Raw genomic sequence first — 18,601 nt, forward strand, 5'->3', positions numbered from 1 at the left:
AGACACTATTTTATCAATTTTGTGCTGTTTCAACATCAGATAGAAGAATCAAGCATAAGGCATTGTAGTTCCACAGAACAGAACTCCTTCCCACCCGAGCAATGGCTTCTCTGAAAGCCCCATCAAAGAAAGGAAGAGTTCTAATCATCAGCTATATTCTAAGCACTTAGGTCACAATATGGTAAACTTTCAAAAGCAAACCCCTTTTTATCCAGATCATGCAAGTAAATACAATGTTGCACACCTAAAAGATATTATTAAAAGGTGTTAAGTGCTGGGTGCTGTTAACTGCCTAGACTGCAAACCTTTTGACATGAGTTACATCGATTCCACACAAAACTCTCTAAGAGTTAGACAGACCCTCCTCTTGTCAGTCCCACATATACAAGGAAACTGAGGCACAGAAGGATAAACAACAAAGTCATAAACAGAAGGCTAGTAAGTGTCTAGTCAAAATTCAAATCCAAATATTTTCACTCTGGAACTCACATGCTAATGTCTGTGTGAGCTCTTAATGTGTTTAAATATACATTTCTTGCTATAAATGGTGCTAGTTGTTCCTCCTCTGGAGAAATTAAGAAAATCAAAACTTAAAAGTGGCGATTAAAACAAGTTTCCTTTTGCCACTTTACAGAACCTTAAAATAGAAATGTAAGAAATCAAACATGAAGCTGGGCAAGGCTGACATTTTTATGAAGTATCCGAGGATAAAAATGGAGTCAGTCAGGTGTGGGTGGTGGTCCATGCTTTTAATCCCAGCATCCGGAGGCAGAGGCAGGCAGATCTCTCTAAGTTTGTAGGCTGGCTTGGTCTTCAAAGCAAGTTCCAGGACAGCCAGGGTTGTTACACAGAGGAACTCTGTCTTGTAATGAACAAACAAACAACAAACAGAAGTGAAGGTTCAGCGTTTGTGTGAAGTAACAGGTCCGCAGCAACATCAGGACGGATGCACTTTTTTGCTCACACACTGGCCGTTATTCCAGTTATTTGTAAGAGTACAGGTGAGTCTGCAATGGTGAACCAACCAGGCCCACACTTAGTAACATAAGGCACAGCATAGAAAAGAGGCCAGCACAGAATACAGTAGTGCAAGCTAGTCATGACCTGTAGCAAGAGAACTCAAATGAAAAATGACAACTACATGTGTTTAGTATGGTCCCCCACTCAGGATACTCAAATGTCATCATATGTAGTAGAAAGCTAGATAGCATGTCAGGGTATTTGAGGTGATGGAAGAGTAGGTTGGTTGCTAATGAAAGGTATCTGGGTTGTCAGGGGTGCCTTGAAGAACACTGAGGTAGAAGAGATTCCCACTTCTAATGGAGAGTTCTCAAGACAAGAACCACCTTTTGGTTACTTCCTACCATATGGCAATGGAATCAGTGATAAGAGAAAATCTCACAGTTTGTAGCCAGATGTTTGTCATAATTGTAGCACAGTAAATGTTTGTCCCATTTTACTCCTGCCCTGTTATTTGTATTTATTAAAAGAAAACTTTGGTCCCAGCTGCCGTATTGTCTTCCTTGTGACTGGCTGTCAAGAGACTGACAGCTCAGTGGGTTTAGTGACATTGAGAGCTGCCATGCAGCTCGACACTAAACCAACTGTATATAGATGGTAACAAGCATTGTGACATCATTTAGAATTATGTGAACTATTGTAAAAACAAAACTGCCCATATGTTTAAAAGTCATTACATTCCAAGCTGTCAACATAAAGTACATCAAGCTCCTGGCTGAGGCAACAACCTCTCTGTTGAGCAAAAGGAAGAAGAGAGACACTGACGTTCTCTGGGCAATAGCCACAATGAAGGCCCAGATGTGGATAGCTGTGTCTTCCTTCACTGACAATAACATCTCCCTGAGAGCCCTCACAGGAAACCCCAAGTTCCCAATACTGGCCAAATCCATCATGTAAAGAATTGTAAAGGCAGACCAGAGAGCCAACAGGATGCTGCTCCCGTCTTTGGGCTTCTGGCCAAATCATCTCAGAAAAGTGTCGAGGCTTAAGGCCTCAGAAAGAAGAAAAGTAGTCACGTCTAGCATAGAGGAAGCAGAGGGCCATTTAATGAAGGTGTGCTGTGAAGACATCTGTAATGGAACTCATGTATGTTTATTTTTCCCAGCAATTATGAGATGTTTACGCTATGATGTTTGAGGCTCAGAGCAAAGAGGGCCGGAAACACATATAAACTGCCATGTGCTGTGAACAGATTGCTGTGGTCTTAATGCAAAGTGTCCTCCTAGGCTCATGACTAAACTCTTGCTCCCCAAAAGATGCCACTGCTTGTGAGGTCACCTTTATAGGGTGGAGCCTTGATGGAGGAGGTGTGCTACTAACACAGCTACCTTGATTTGGCTGTGGACCTGCAACTTCTTATTGATACTGACTACTTCACTTCTGTACTCAGTTGGTTCGTGAGAATGCCAGCCTTGCCCAGCGTCATCTTTCTTAGAGTGGTAGAGCGTGCTCCATTTGCCGTTCTCCCTCTCTCTGGTCCCTGAGTCGAGGTGAAAATGTGATCCACTAACTTTCCATTCCTGTTGCTGTATCTTCCCTACCTGCATTTATTGCCAGGCTTTTCTCATGATGGGCTCTGTCTCTCTAGAACTGTTAGCTGAAGTGAATATGTTCTCCTCTAAGTTGCTTTGGGGTAGGGCCATTTTATTGCAGCAACAGAAAAAGAATTAATATAAGTGGAAAACCATGAGACTGGACTTTGAAGTCAATCTGTGGATTAAAGAGCCGATCAACCTCTACGATGGATCTAACTAATTAAAATTAAGAATCAAATCGGCATTTACAATAGGTCTAACCAACTATAACTAAGAATAAAGTCAGCAACTACAATGAATGGGTCTCACCAACTAAAATTAAGAATCAGATCTGGGCTGGGTTCTGAGGACATTGAGGACAGTGTGTCTAAATGTAGTAACACACCATATTTTGTAGTATTATTAATTATTATTAAGTACTGTGTATGTTCACCTCCTGTTCCATGGCGTATGTCTAGAATACATATAACAACTTTGAGGAGATGGCTCTCTCCTACCTTTACCTAAGTTCCAGGGATCAAAGTCACATCCAGGCTTATGTGGCAGGTGCTTTTACCCACTGAGTCATCCCAAAAGCTTGGTGTAGCATCTCTAAGACGCTGTTTCCAAAAAGAGACAGACAGTCAAATGCCAAGAGTCATATCATCAGTTCCACCATCCGCATGTTTAGGGACTATTATCAAGCATGCTCATTGTAGCGAGGGGGTCGGCCTATGGTATGGCATTCATTGCTGGTTAGAGTGGATGCAACCAAGAGATCACATGGAAATCCCCCTCTAAAATGTGTATGGCATTCTGAAGCTCTTAGGCAGGTCTACAGGAAACCTTCCAAATCATATATTGTCTTCTGCTTAGAGATAGGGAAGTTAGTGAGACAGTTCACCTACCTCGACTTCAAGAAGTTCTGTTCAGACACTTCCTAGGTAAGCATAAAATTAAGTGCCCTGTACTCCAGAGGACAATTTCCCTGCTGACCTAGATGCTGACAACACAGTCCCTAGTCAACACTGTTGTTTCAGAAAAGTGAAAGAGTTGATTTTCCAAAGCATCCTCCTGAGGAACCCACCTTGTCCACCACACAACTCACAAAGGGAAGCCAGATTCCTATTGGAACTCTCAGCTGTAGTTTGGTCCTACTGTGTTTATGAAATACTCCTTAGAATGCAGTAAGTATGAGGTGAGGAGCAGGTAAGCTCAGGCAACAGTGAAAGTTCACTATGCAAGTGTGCCTGCTGACTGGTGACTCTTGACATTTCCAACATTGCCTTTCAAACAAATTTCTCTTGCATTGTTTCCCCTTCTTCTTTTTTAATAAGCCAATTCACAGTTGCTTTGGCATGAAGTATGACTTCTTCTGAGACATGCTGGCCTTTTTTTTTTCCTTCTATGAGCTTTTTTTCTTCTTTATATTTGTGAGATCGCTTGTGGCTCTAGAATTCATTTCACCTCCCTGCTATTTCTAAGCAACAAGGAAGGATGAAGGTAGAGGGGTAGATATCTGCTTGGCTGTCACTTTACAATTCTCTAAAGAAGCGTTTGTGTGGTACAGGAATCAGGGAAGTCTTGTGTGTGAAAGCCACAGACTGAACAGACCCACATGAGTCTCTGTCCAACACCATCTCCTAAGGAATGCTAGTCTTCACTCAACAGCGGCTTGTCTGGGACAGCTAGGGAAGACTATTCCATGAAGATCAGAACTTGTTTGCTAGTGACACTTTATGATTTAGCCCAAACTGAATGGTTAAAAATTAATTCTTAGTAATATATGTATTTTATTACAAAGTAGGTTAAGATTATGAGTATTTCACTGTAAATTCTCTTCAGGAGAGATTAAAGTACCACATCTTAGTCCTGTAGGATGAGGGCTAACCTTCTGTCAGGACACCAACAGCCTTGTCAGGTTCTCTGGAACAGGCAGCAATGCACCTTTGTCTGTATCCCACCTCTGTACACTCATGGTAGACAATTTTTATTCTGCTGACTGCTTCCCATTCCGAGATGCTAATGAATAATTTATATTTTCCATCTGCAAATGCCCAAGCTCCCATGTGAACCGGGCTTCTGAAGAAAACCCTGGCTTCCCTTCTACATTGTGCATGAAGCCAGCTGCTGGTCTTACTTGCTATTGTGGGAAGGTCTTTGATATGTCTACAGTTCCTACTCCCATTTCAGGACTCTGCTCTGCCAGGGGTCTTTGCTGAAACCTTTGTTTCTCTTTTGCTGGAGCAAAGGCAGAGAATCCCCTTCCTAAGATGGAGAAAACCACATATAGCTGGGGTTGGGGATTTAGCTCAGTGGTAGAGCGCTTGCCTAGGAAGCGCAAGGCCCTGGGTTCGGTCCCCAGCTCCGAAAAAAAAAAAAAAAAAGAACCAAAAAAAAAAAAAACCACATATAGCTAAGCATCCTTCCCAAAGCCATTAATTGAAAAAACATTTCCATCCTATTATATCTAAGACCATGAGCTAAATGTCAATGACATCATGACATCTCAAATCAACTTAGCATAATGAATGGTTCCCTTAAATACATCTTGTTAAAATGCTTTAGCATTTTCTAATTACTAGCACACATGTTTATTTATTTTTAAATTATTAACTAGTCAGGAATTGTGGTATGATTCTCATTCTACACATAAAACAACCAAGTTTAAAAAGGTACATTCTAGTATTGTATTTAAGTTCAAAAACTGTTGTCAAAAAAGAGCTATTGTTTCCTAAAAACTTAGTTCACAATTCTTGCCAGATGTGTGTATAGAAAACAATAGTGTGAAACAATTTCTGAGACATAAAACCAGGCAGCCCAGGGGAAACAGGCTATTTAGACAATCCCATTGAAAACTATTTTGTGAAGTAAATGCTCTCTAATGTATCTATTTTAAAATTCTGAAATTTCAAACAACACATATCTTCTGAAAATGGGTACCAGGAACCTTCACATTTTGTCTACTTAATCATCCTTGTTTATCTCCTGATTTTGGTATACAAGCTTGTTGAGTTTTGATGTACATAAAGGACAAGAGAAAAAAGGTAGACCATGTACCAACACACACTTGAACTGTGTTTGCATGGCTCAGCTGCCTCCCATTGTCATGGAAACTCTCCTTTCAGGACTAAGAAACAGAGTGATGGTCCCAGTCGGCCTTTACCTTTTCAACCTTTTGCTGTCTTTCAACCCCGACTCACCTCCTGTCCCCAGCCCTTTTGGGGACACAGTCCCAACCCTCCACAAGTATTTTGTAATACCTCCCTTTCTCCTTCCGTGGTATTACCCACGCCTGCATCTTACTTTTCATGATGTTGCCATAGCAGGGCCTTTGACTCAGACTGATGACAAATTATCAGTTCCATGTCTGCATTAAAATACGTTAGTCTATTAGTTACCTTTCTCTCAGCTGTTAACAGAATGCCTGTGAGAACAGTCGATGCGAGGAAAGCGTTATGTTGCTTCATGGTTTCCCAGGGCATTTGTGGCATTTCACAAGCAGAGACAGCCTGGCTGAGTGACTCAGGCTGCGAAGCAGGAACTTACAGCTCTGGCTTGGTCACATGATTCCAGGTAGGAAGTAGAGAACAGAACAAAGGCAAGGCATATCCTTCAAAGGCCTTTCATCTTTGACCTTCTTTGTATGGCCATCACCCCATTCCTAAGCCATAAAGGCTCCCTAGATGTTTCAATATAGAGCCATCAACCCAGGCCAAGCACTTAAAGCATGAGTTTGGGAGGACACCTTAAATTCAGATCACAACACACAGGAAGTCACAATAAAAATTCCAGTTCTTGGACCCTGCCATTCAAATTCTGATTTCAATTGATCTGTTATACAGTCTAAATATGATGGGTTTTGTTGTTTTGTTTACTTCTATTTATTTTTATGTGTAAGCTATTTGGGTATGATAATGAATAAAATGGAGAATCTGTGACATATTTGATGGTCTGACATTGGCCTTTACCGTTGGTGCTTAGTGTCCCTGGTTCTGCATCGAGTTGTCTCTCAAATTTCATGTTGAGATTCCTACCTCCTCATGATATGACCTAATCTGATGATACAGTTTTTATAGATATTAAATTATGAATTACGAATTAAATTTATGCCATTAGGATTGCTACATTTTGGATCTTAAAGGTGATCCAGTGACTATTGTACGGAAGGTTCAGTCATCCATTTGGCAATATTGAGAGATAATGGAAACGTACGAGACATGACATAGTGCAAGGTGTTCTGATCACTGGGTTGTGCCCTCAAAGGGAATATTGGGATTCCAGGCTCTCCTCTGGTTCTATTGAATTTATTCTGAGCCTTAAGATAAGTAAGCCTTCTCTGCCAGTCTCTCCAAATAATGTAGCTACCTTATAATACCAATACTCAAATCTATTGAGTCAACCTACTGTGGACCCAAACCTTTAAAGCTGTGAAAGGAACAGAACGTTCTTACATTGATAATCTAAGGTGTTCGTTGTAGTAACTGTAAGCTGATTAATGCCTGGGAAGATATTAATGCAATTCAAATTCTAGCCTCATAAAAAGGAGATATGTGGTCACAGAGAGAGAGAGAGAGAAGGAGGGAGAGAGAGAGGGAGGGAGGGAGGGGGGAGGGAGAGAGAGAGGGAGGGAAGGAGGGAGGGGGAGAGAGAGAGAAAGAGAGAGAGAAGAGAGAGAGAGAGAGGGAGGGGCAAGGGAAGAATTTTACATCACAGAAGATGGCCCTCTATAGTCCATCTTTTTCATCTTCCTTCCTCTCCCTCAGAAATAGCTGGTTTTTTTTTTTCTCACTGTTTGATCTCAGACTTCTAGCCTCTAGGACAACGCAGCAACAATTTTCCATTGTTTCAGCCATCCAGTTTATAGCAGCCTACTATGAGAGCTTTAGACAAAAGACAGATCCTTCAAAACCGTGCTGCAGTCCTTCTGATTGTAGAGCACAGCTGGAGTGACCAACTCACCCGGTTTATCCCATAATCAGCTCTGAAGAAGCCAGAGCCGTTGTCCACCCTAAGCATAGCATAATTGTAATGTATGTACAAGGGTTTCCGGACCAGAAAACCTAAGTTTAAACCCCATTTTTGCTCATTGTTGGCTACGCTGCTTAAAGCTTTTGCTTCTGCACCTACACAAGACCTAAGTCACAGTTACATTCTGAAGACAGCATGGCTTGCTCTATTAGATGCCCCTAACATTTCCTGACACAGAATATGAGTCCTCAGTAAATATTCATTGAAATCAATACTTCATGCATTATTAAAATCAGAAAATACTCACATAGATATTTTTGCTTTCATGGAGCTAAGGGAGTTAGAAGAGCCATACCTCAAGTGCTAGCCTAGCCAAAGTCCTTTCTGCACCTTCCCTTCCACTCAGTTCTGATTGTTCTTCCGGTTTGATTGAGAAATGCCTTCTCAGCATGTCTGTAACTCATTTATTTATTTATTTATTTATTTATTTATTTATTTATTTATTTATTTATATGTCTGTGACTCTTGTACAGTACATTCCTACCTTAAAGTACTCCATGAACCCAAACATGGAGAAATCCTGTATTAGCTAATTTGCTATTGCTGTGATAAAATGCTCTGGTTAAAGAAACCTGAAGAAGCAAGAATTTAATTGGGAATGGGTCCAGAGGAATAAGAGTCCATTACCATCACAGCCCGGAAGCATGGCATCAAGGTGACAGCTCTCTCACATTTAATTTTTTTCACACAATGTATTTTGGTCATATTCTTTCCCACCCTGAAATCATCCTAGATCTTTTCCACTGCACACCCATCCAACTTCATATTCTCTAGCTCTCAAAAACAATACCCCAAACAGACAAATAAACAAAAAGTAGCATACAAGAACATGGAGTCCATTTTGTGTTAGCTAGCTACTTCTAGCATGGGCCCTGCCTGTTTTGTGTTGGGGCTGATATATCTATTGTTACTGCATTGTAGAAAACTGATTTATCAATAACAAATATTTTCTTGACTAGGGGTGGGACTCTGTGTTCACTTCCTCTTTCTGTGCTGGGATTTTGTCTCATTTTGCAGGTTGTGTCTCAGTCTGTGAGGTCAAATGAGTATCTCATCAGAGATACTCCCTGTTCTCATCAGAGAGGTTTCTTTTGCCGTAGAATGGTAATTAGCACCAGAACCCCCAACTGGACAATGTACTGAGAGTGAGATTTTAGAACACTCAGGCCTAAATGGGATGCCATCATCAAACCCCTCCCCTCAAGGTTCTATATAGGAGAGGAGGCAGAAAGATTGTAAGAGGCAGAGGGTGCATGAACCCAAGGAAACAAGGTCTTCTGGAAAGCTCAGAGCTTAAGCTATAAACAGGAAGCAACAGATCAAACTGGGAATGGTTTGAATCCTTGAACTCTGAAAACCCACTCTCAGTGACAGACTTCCTCCAGCAAAGCCACACCTCCTAAGTTTCACCAGACTGCATCAACTGGGGACCAAGTATCTAAATATCAGAGAGTACGAGGGACATTTATTAATGGAACCACACATACCCCTCCTCCAATAAGAAAAAGGATCGGTCCAGTGTACTAATGAACTTTTAGCCACTGAAAAGGGAAAAGGTCACTCAAGAAAGAAGAAAGCTTTGCAAACAAGGGTATTGGACCTTTGAGGGAAGACCAACATTGGGATGAGGATTGCAGAGGACATACTACTGAGCTGGACTGTGAATGAAACGGGCATTGTGGGACAGCTCCAGAGCCCAGAGTTAGTGATCAGGATAACGGTATCAATAAAAGGGAGATGTGGACCTGTCTCCCATTCCAGGGAAATGGAAGTCATTTGGCATCTCAGGGGTATAAAAACAAGTTCAGACCCGGTAAGAGAGCCCTGCAGCCTCTCCTGGTTTCTCCTCTTTTGACACATGGCTGAATCACATAATTGGCACTATTGTGAGGAGCGTTGCTTCCAGAACCAAACTTTGAACTTAGTGAATCTGGTGCAGCAATCTTTCCTCCTGTGTACCTCCTAGGAAACCTCAGCTCTATAACTTTACTAATAAAACCAGATGATGCTCGGTGACCTTTATGGGATTCATGGACTTGTATATGCGCCTACACACATGCTTTAATTCTTAAATTTGCTTTTTTTAGAATCTGTATTACTCTGAAGACTGTATCGTGCCAGACCCTACTTACTACCCCCTCCCACCCTAGATCATCCCTGGATCCAGAAACTTCTTCTCACACTGCAGCCAAAACTCCTAACTAATTTTGGCAGACCCTGGCTCAGACATGACTGGGAATATAGAATTAGAGCTAAGGGATATCAGGTTTGATTTGAAATAAAGGCTTCACTGGTTCACTCTACACATCCTTATTCGAGCTGCTTCTTTATTGCTTGGTGTTTTATTGTGCCTGCTTCCTAAGTAACTTTTGTTTTCTCCCTTTGGTATTCATTTGTCCTCCTCTGTATTCAATGGATCTTGGTATAAACTTACAGTTTTTGGGATGTGCATATATCGCCCCATCCTTACTAAGGAAAAGGTATCAGGGATTTGCAACCCTGCCTGTACAAGAGGCTCGCACATGAACTTGCCTGTGTGGGATAACCCCGGGGAAATTATGATTCTACTTTTTTAAAAAAAGGAGCACTGATCCTGTGCAAATGAAAAATAAAAACGAGAAGAGTGAAAAGCATTTCCTTGGGTAGTCAGGCTGGTTGGTTTTGGCTGGTCTTTTCCTATCGCTGCAGAGTCACGGATCATGTTTTCCCTTCACTCTGTAGTGGAAAGAAAGACACACGGCTATGTGTCCCTAGCTGCCTCTCTACAAAGTTCCTCCCTTTGTACATTTTAGTGCAGAGGCAACATCTCTAAAGAAATAGGGCACGGACTCTTGGGGTTGAGGTTAGAATGCTACTCTAGAACATAAATCCTGTTTGGAAAGCCAGCTAAAAGCTTTAGTCTGATGAGTGCTTGTGAAGGGTATTTAACGGGAGCATTCTTGGAAAACCGTGAAATCTCGACATTCCACAGTGGAGACTTAGGAAAGAAGAATTGGAGGTTGATATTGACTGTGGTGGGAAGCATGGCTGTAGTGTGGGGGTCACAGTGAAACCTTTTGGGCTTTCCAGGAAGCATGGCTGATTGTCACCTCCCCTGGCGTGGCTCTTTAATCTCTGAAGTGCTGACATTCTTCATCATCCTAGATACCAACGAGATTCGATTGGGTCCTACAGGGATGCCCGTTTATGAATCTGAATGTGAACAAAACTTGGTATAAGTGACACACACACTTATCAAACCGAGACGTTACCATGTTACTCATTAGGCAAATAAATGAATGTCAGGTCTCCTTATCTACTAAGCCATCAAGGGACAGGCCAGCTCCTTGACAGCATTCTTTTATGAACAGTTATTTGTGTGTGTGAGGAAAAAAAAATTCTTAGTGAAAGCCCAGAGGGATGTTTCAATGAATGAGAGCATTTTCTGCGGAGCAATGCACTGTGTACAGTAGAGACAGGGTATACAGTAAAAACTCGAATTTTCTGTGCTGCCTGGATACCTTTGAATCTCACAGGACCAAAAGCCTGTGAGAGGCTCACCAATCTTCGTAAATCTATCCTCTGGCCCACCTTCCTAGCTCTATTACTAGCTTTTGCAGCTGCATCTCTACCTGTACTCTGGGTATGTAGCCTAATTCTCACCTCCATGCCAAGCTGGAGCTGTAGAAAGATACATACAAGCCAACCCATGCTTCTCTGTGAATCAGAGGCCACACTTTTCCTTCACGACAAAGCCTGCCTCTACAGACCCTGAGTTTTGGCGCTGTTTGCCTATACGATATGTAGCACCCGTTCTTTTCTGAAATCCCCATGGCTTCGTGTGACTAATGAACTGTTACACCTTTCAACCTTACAGTGTCAAATGCTATTGGGTAGTATATAGTATGAGACTCCATCCTTTACTACAGGGACCACAGAAGGTGATCCAACCTCTCTCCGCCCACAATAGCATGTTGGCCTTGGAGATGACAAAATGGAAGGTTGAGGCCCTGACTGAATAGGAATACATTGATATCCACCTGCTTCCAAGGCTCTGGGTGTAATAGATGTGGAAGGTCTTTGGGGCTGTGCAATTGTTACTGATTTCTGCTTTTGGACCAGCTGTCTTCCCTTCTCACAAGATAAATCATGTTTCTGGAAACAACCAAGTCACCAGAGCCTTCCTCCTATACCGTGTTATAGACTGCTCTGAAGTACCACCTGGAGGCAAGGAAGAAGGCACAAAGGACCAGAGTGGGCAAGAGGGCAGTGGGGTCATTTGGATACAACAGAAGCAACAAAGTACTCATTTCCCTTTGTGCTATTCTAAGACAAACACGTCACCTGTGTCCCCACATCTCTGCATGCAAAGTGCTGTCTGCCACACAGTGCAGGAACTTTAGAGTCAAGAACCAGGCAGGAGCCTCTGAGGGAAGAGATGGAGGGGGTTGGGCATTATGAAGTAACTTGGCTGACTAATTTAAGTGTCTTGTTAAACAACATGCAAACATGCAAAAGCTATACATCCTTTTCTGTCTTTTTTCCAGAATCATCTCTCCCAATCCAACTGCATCATAAAACTCTCCCCTGGAGCTCCGCTGCTCAGTGATTATACAATCTGGTAGTTGCCTGAGGTTGGTACATACGTAAAATAAAGGTCAGTTTTGCCAATGCTAATTTCTCTTCTAACTTTCATTCTGTGAAATAATAATGAAGAAGTATCTGGAGAAGAGTAGCATCTACATCTAGGGCATAGGAATAGGGAGGGTAGGTTCTGTGCTAGATGTCTGAAAAGGACCATATAAGGAGAGAGAGAAAGAGGCCCTGCAGGAGGAGTCAATCATTCTCCAAGTGAAGGCAGTGAACCACTTGCCAATGGATAACCAGACCCAGCAGTCTGTGGGTAGGTCCATGGAGAAACCTGGAAGGAAAGAAGGAGAATAGTTATGCCTGGTATATCCCTGTCCTAAACAAGATTTAGAAAGTTTGCTTCTGGGTTGAAGGCAATAGAAAAGCATTAACCTATTACAATGTGTGTGTGTGTGTGTGTGTGTGTGTGTGTGTGTGTGTGTGTGTGTATGAGTGTGTATGTGTGTGTCCCCATGTGTGCACTTGTACTTGTGTGTATGTGTCATATGGTCGTCAAAAAAAATGTCAGCATGGCTATTCAGGGAATGAAGACCATGATGGCCAATTGAAAACTAAGAGAGAATGACTATGAGACTCCAAGGGAGAAATAAGCAGTGCTGTTGAAAAATCAACCAGAGAGGTATGTTTAGTTCATGTGCTCTCTGAATAGAAGTAGGATTCAGCAGGGCTGGAGAGATGTCTCGGTGATTAAGAGGAACATGGCCTGCTCTTGCAGAGAGCCTAAGTTTGGTTCCTTCCCAGCACCCAATTTGTATGACTCACAATGACCTATAACATCATCTCTAGGGGCTCAGAAGTACCACAGCATAAACTCACTATTACCTCACATGTACGTATACACACATGAACACACACACATACACACACACACGTACACACATGCACACATACATGTATACATACACAACTTTAAAATGAGGTTTCTATAGTCCACATGCAACAGGCTCACTCATATACTTTGTAGGGGAGTGGTCTAGGTCATCTTTTTTGTATTTTGTTTTGTCTAGAACTCCTTTCCTTCCCCCCCCCCCAAAAAAAGGCAAGGCTTGAGCACAAGCCTGGATTCCCAGCCCGTGGGCTGTAAAAATAAATCAAAACTTCAAGAACATTCTTAGTTATATGGAGAGTTCATGGCCAGCCTGGGCTACATGAGACTTTGTCTCAAAAAAACAAAACAAAACACAAAGAGCCTAAAACAACATCAACAACGAAGCCTCCCCCCAATCCCAGAAAACCAACTAAAAGTAGATTGTTGGACTAGTCATGCTTTCAGCAGCTAACACTCTCTGATATATGATTGAAGCCATAAGATGAGGCCAATGTAGTTATTTCCATTGGACCAATTTGAATGGCATCCAAGGAAATTTGGTTAGTGAAATCCCAAATCTCATTATGAAGTGTCCCATGGATAAGAGCCCTGGGCAGTCATGGCAGCTTGAGGAGTCTATTACTAGACATAATAATAGTGTTTGTTTTATATAACACTTTCATAGCTGTAATCACCTATAATCTCTGTTAATCTTCGTCATTGTGAGGCGGGAGTATAATGCTCATTATCCACACTTTAAGACGGAGATCCAAGGCCTTGAGAGCTCAAAAGACTTGCCTGGAATCCCAGAGAAGCCATGTTGGCGTCAGGATTGGCATCACGTCTGTGAGGCAGAAGTCTTTGCCTTTATGTTGGGCTCTCTCCAGACTGACCTCTGTCTTCTGGGTCATGCATGCCTAATGAGAACCTAAGTCCATCCATCTGGACCTGAGGTTAGCAGCCATCCACTTCAGCTTGGTTTGTAAGATCAGCACGGATGATCTGGGGTAAAGAAATGCCAGACGAAACAATTCCAAATAGATTCACCTTGAGAAGTGAGAGGTCCACGATACAATTACCCATGAACAAAATCCCAAGTTCTCTTATTTGCTGTGTGTTCTGGTTTGCTTTCTGTTGTTATGATATCACCATGGCAAACGAACTTGAGGAGCGAAGACTTTATTTGACTTATTATTCTAACCATACTCTTTCTTTCTTTGAGGGTGGGTGGCCAGGGCAGAAACTTAAGCAGTAGCAGAGGCAGAAAGCCAATGGTGAAAACTTCTTGGGCTCAAGTTCAGCTACCTTGCTTATATCTCCCAAGACCTCCTGTCTAGGAGTGTGGCACTGCTCATGTGGGCTGGGCTCTCCAACATCAATTATTAATTAAGAAAATGACCCGCAGACTTGCCTACAGGCCAATCTGATGGAGCCATTTTCTTAATTGAGGCTCCTTCCCAGATGTTCCTAGTTTATGTCAACTTGGAATAAAAGAAGAAAGAGAAAAAGAAAGAAAACAAAGAAAGAAAAGAAACTAACACAATGTACATCCTTGGTTTTTTTTTTCAAAGATCTTAGCGAACTTAATTTTTTAGATCTCCTGCCTTAGAAAAGGAGATACTGTAAGAAGATAATTACAGAAAGTTTGAAGTGTGAGAACCTTCTTTATGGTTTCTTCCACCCTCCATCTTATCGCTGCTGGGGACTGGGGACCATCTAAGACATATATTTCCTCACAGACTTCTTACCCTTTAACAATTGGCAGACCATCATAGACTGTTTTCTTCTCTGCCAATTTTTTAACTTTGGCTGGATGAATCTACTGCTCTCTCAGTCTCTCTGTTCCCTGTTACCTGTTCCACTCCAGCTTCTCTGATGAGTGGTCTTTGTAGAACAGAATGAAAGGAGGGGTTGAGAGAAAGGAGAGGTGAGTATACACAGATTATATAGTGATCAGCTCCTGGATGCTGTGCTTTGTACTGTGTCTCTTTGTGGGGTGTCTATATGTGAGCTTTTTGATTATCAAAATGCCAAAGTTATTTGCTCATGATTATATGGGTAAGTAAGGTGGGATCTGAAGCCAAGAACTTCTGGTTTCAAATCCTTTCCACCTTATTACCCTACTTTTAAATTCATGGGTCAGTTGGTTGTTGATTTTAAAATTTTAGTTGAACAGACTACCTCTATTTTGCACAAAATGGCTCATACCTAGTACTTATAAAAGACAGGAAAGAATCAAACGAAGGTAGAATGATAGTTTTACCAACATTTATGCATATTTTTCATGTTTTTCACTTGACTATATATAGTTCTACTTATTTTTGATAAGAAACTAAAGTTGACCAAAGCAAGGGCAGTAATTTCAGAGGCAGGGTTTGAACCTCTGAATCTCAAGACCACGCTTTCCATTTAGGACTGTCAAACCATCTCCTTGTCTCACACAAGTCTCTCACCCTCTGTGATCAAAAACAATGATGATGGCAGATACCGTTTTCTTCAGCTTTCTAATGGCTCCAAAGATACTGTCATGATTATAAGATAAGATATCCACAAATATTGTCTCTAATGTAATGAGAAAAACAGTACACAATCATTATGGGATAAAGAAACATATTTTTTAAATGTAAGTCCTTAAAGGAATGTTTAACTGTTACCTGGCAGGGAGATACCATGACCTTGAAGACGGTTCTCCCATGATGAGACATGTCCTCTGCACTCTTTATGAGTTCACTTCCCCAAATGCAGGAAATTCAACTGAATGATTTGTGCTGGGGGCTGCATTTGTGCTCCTCTTCTGCAAAAAGAAAAAATTGTTTGTACACCCCAAAATTAAATTTTTAAAAAAGAAAATGAGGAAATGTCAGTGGAATTTGTGGCAGGATCTTCATGAAAATGACTCCATCTGTAATTAATGGGAAGCTCTGAAATCAGAATCCAAGGTCACTGATCGTTCAGTCAGCTCCCCATGATGCTGGCATTGTCCACTCACCTGCACATCTGCAATGACTCAGTTCCTGAACAGCAAACTTGAGCTGCAGGTTCGTCTCAGGACAGCATTGTAAAGCCATCAATGCTGACGTTATGTCAATGGATTTGTTCTCTTTCTCAGGCATATACATGTCTTATCAGAATATTCCTAAGGCTGAACTATGGAGTGTTACCATTGCCTCCAGTGTCAGCAGCAAAGCCAGAGTGGTCATTTGTTTGTTTGCTTGGTTTTTTTTTTCTTATTTCAATGGTAGGAACTTTAATTAATGGATCCAATCTTTACAGACCGAGTGGATCATGGAGGATAAAGACATGGGAAGGTGCCTACAATAAGCAGAGGGTGGGATTAAATCCTTTCAGTTCCAAACTATTTTGTGTTCTTTTCAAATTCCAAATTATTTGTGCTCCTTTCTCAGTTATTTCTTGAAATGTTGTAAGTAATGAAACCCTACATAATGGAGTAAATGCCTGTAGGGCAGTGGTTCTCAACCTGTGGGTTGCAACCCCTTTGGCAAACCTCTCTCACCAAAAATATTTACATTGTGATTCATAACAGTAGCAAACATTACAGTTATAAAGTAGCAAGGAAAATAATTTTATGTTTGGAGGAGTGGTGATCCCTACATGTGAGGAACTGTATTAAAGGGTCATTGCTTTAGGATGATTGAGAACCACTACACCAGGGATAGATTAAAAAAAACTCAGCAATTGTCCCTTGAGAAATAGTAGTCTTTTAAAATTGTCTGATTCCTCATCTAGCCTATGACATTTTGGGCTAAAAATGTCACTGCCAAGCTTCACATGAAGAGAATAATAATATCTTCTATTACTTCACCCTAACTACCCAATTTTGTCATTACATTTTAGTAAGCTATAGTTCATCTAACTGGGATAGTTAATCATGAGGATCTTACTACATTGTTAGAGACTTTGAACTTTAGCAGAAAGCAGAAAAAGCATTCTAGATAAAGAAGTGATATGTAGTTGTTTTGTATGCATATATGTAATAAAAGTAGAAGGGTACTACATGAAGAGAGAAAGGGGTCTTATGGGAGAAAGCAGAGGGAAACAAACATTGCATATTTTCTACCAGATGCACAGTAGTGACTTTTTATCACATATTATATATCTGTGACATGAAAGTAGAAATCAGATGATTTGTTCAAGAGACAAACAACAAGTGGGGAAGGACAGAGGAGAGAAATGCAGCGATAACAAACAAAGTACAGTGACATACACAATGTCTTAATGAAGCTCATTGCTTTGTTTCTGAGAGTCAGTTCAGAGTGGCTTTTCATCTATTTAGTAGCTCTCAGTAAAGCACTGGCTATGAAACAGAGCTTGTCAAAGATACTTTGCAGGTACTTAGGAAAAACATAAGATGAAGCCAATGTAATTATTTCCATTTTAAAACAGAGGAACTTGAGAGTACAGAAATTGAATGGAAATCCCAAAATGACTTTCTATTGACTCCCAGACCCTGAAGTATCCTTCTAAGTGAGAGAGTGTCAGAAGCACAAACTCCCAGAAACTTCAATTAAGGGGAAACAATGTGGTGAAACAGTAGGGTTTACTGCATGACCTTCAACCACAGAAAAGTTTGAACTCACTGTATTGGTGGGTTCTCTAAGGAATGGAACCGTTAGAATGAATAGGTACATTTAAAGGGTACTTGTTAGGGAGACTAACAGGTTATGATCCAAGTACTCTAGCAACAAGTGTTTCCCAATGCAAAGGAGTAGTACTTGTTCAGTCCAAATGACTGAGTACCTCAGCAGTCCTAATCTGGTACTGGAGTCCTGATGTATTCTTACAGAGCTGCTGGTCTTGAGTCTACACAACAATCCTTGTAGAAGTAGGCTTGAATATAAGTAAATGCCTCAACAGCAAGATGGGTAAGCTTGCCAGCAAGAGTGAAGGCAAGCAGTCAGAAAGCAACACCTTCCTTCTTCCATGTCCTTTAATCTAGGCTATCACAGAAGGTGTGGTCCAGTTTTAGGGTGGCTCTTTTCACCTCATATTATCCAAGGTAAATGTAACTGTTGCTTTTTATTTCCTCAGATGAAGTAATGAGATAAGATGAGAGCCATACCCAAGCTTTAAGAGTACAGGGCTTGGGCTGAGCCCAGCACATTTCTAACTACCCTTAGTCCTTGACCTAGAAGCTTCTAGCCTCTGTACAATCTGAACTTCTGCAAGCCTGGACCTTGAAGACTTCAGATCCCAGCCTCTGTCTACTAACACAGGCCTAGAATGTTTCATTCTCTGAGACTTACTGCTGAATAAAGTTACCCATTTTAGCACTTTCTGAACTCTGGCTGGCTGGTTCAACTCAGCTGTTCTAGCTCACACTTCTCTCCAAGATGACTGATTCAAATTGGCCTCTTTTGGCTTCTAAGTGAATTTCTCTACTTGGAAAGACTGCCTCTGAACTCTGCTATCTGAACTGCTCTGAACTCAACTGTTCTACTCTGCATTGAACTGAACTCCTCCAAACTAAGCTGAACTGAACTGACGTCCTCTGAATTGAACTCAACTATCCCCATCACTGCTCTGTGAGTAGCCTCCCTTTCCTATATGCTTTCAGAGCATTGGGCTATCTATCTCTGAC

The 18,601-nt window shown here is 41.4% G+C and overlaps 1 long non-coding RNA gene across 1 annotated transcript; it reads left to right on the forward strand.

Moving 5' to 3' along the window:
- The first annotated feature begins 1,600 nt into the window (after positions 1-1,600).
- Positions 1,601-12,221, forward strand: LOC134483060 (uncharacterized). The gene is made up of 2 exons (XR_010059897.1): positions 1,601-2,106; positions 12,092-12,221. It is a non-coding gene; the product is annotated as an uncharacterized LOC134483060 (long non-coding RNA).
- The last annotated feature ends 6,380 nt before the right edge of the window (positions 12,222-18,601 follow it).

Source organism: Rattus norvegicus, chromosome 18, assembly GCF_036323735.1.
Source record: "Rattus norvegicus strain BN/NHsdMcwi chromosome 18, GRCr8, whole genome shotgun sequence".
Lineage (NCBI taxonomy): Eukaryota > Metazoa > Chordata > Mammalia > Rodentia > Muridae > Rattus > Rattus norvegicus.